This window comes from Cynara cardunculus, assembly GCF_001531365.2.
Source record: "Cynara cardunculus var. scolymus isolate 2C chromosome LG 12, CcrdV1, whole genome shotgun sequence".
In the NCBI taxonomy this organism is placed as follows: domain Eukaryota; kingdom Viridiplantae; phylum Streptophyta; class Magnoliopsida; order Asterales; family Asteraceae; genus Cynara; species Cynara cardunculus.
This window is the reverse complement of record NC_037539.1, coordinates 23,652,310-23,653,227: the sequence shown is the minus strand read 5'-3', so window position 1 is coordinate 23,653,227 and position 918 is coordinate 23,652,310.

Sequence of the window (918 nt, the reverse complement as noted above, 5' to 3'; positions counted from 1 at the left end):
AATGAGGTTAGGTTGGTTCATGTCTTCCTTGGCCTTCTTTTGTGCCTTGACCTTGGATTTTTCGCCCCTTTGACTCGCGCGTTTCTTCTTGATGAGACCTACCATGTCCTCGAATATTAGTTGAGCATAGTCGAGTGGAGGTTGAAGTAGATCCCGTAGACAATGGACATCATCGCGTGCGAGGTTTGGTCGTGGCTACCCACCTTCCCTGTCAAGYAGCAGTTTATGATCGAGAATAKGGTGTTCCAGACAGGGGGTAATCCTTTGCGCTTGAATTGACTTCGTTTGACAATTGAGGTCGCGTAGGAGTGGAATTCGAGGAATTGAATCAGTTCCTCATCAGTCGTGGTAGCAGCATAAGCATTCAGGTTAAGATCCTCCAAAGTGGGTAAACGCAGGGCAGTTCTCAGAATATTCACATTAAGTTCCAAAGGAACCAAGGATTTGTTAATTGGGTGTGAGGCGTATCCAATGATGGTCAATCCAGAATTATCGAAAGTTGTTATGTAGGAACTTAGGAGAAATTGGGTTAGCTATGGTTCGGGGGTTGGTTTGGTAGCAGATAGGGCAAAGAAAAGAGGATGATTTCGAAGAATTTCAAGTAAAGGGTAGGTAAAATCAAGAAAAACTGTTTCAAATGGGACGAAGAAGTAGTTGTTTGGCTTTTTGACGAGCACGACTTTCTCGTATCTGTTTTGGACGAAAGACAGTGCGTGGGAAGTCAGTGCTTGAGCTTGGGTCACTTCATTGTCGCTTGAAGCATTGACGGATTGGGTAGATGCGGAGGAAGAAGACATTTTGCAGGTTTTTGCTTGAAAAGATTCTAGTTGCAGGTTCGCCAGAGTATTTGAGAGTGGTAAAGGTTTTTGATTTGGGGGGAAAGAGGTATTTATAGGGAGGGATTTAAAATGAACCGTT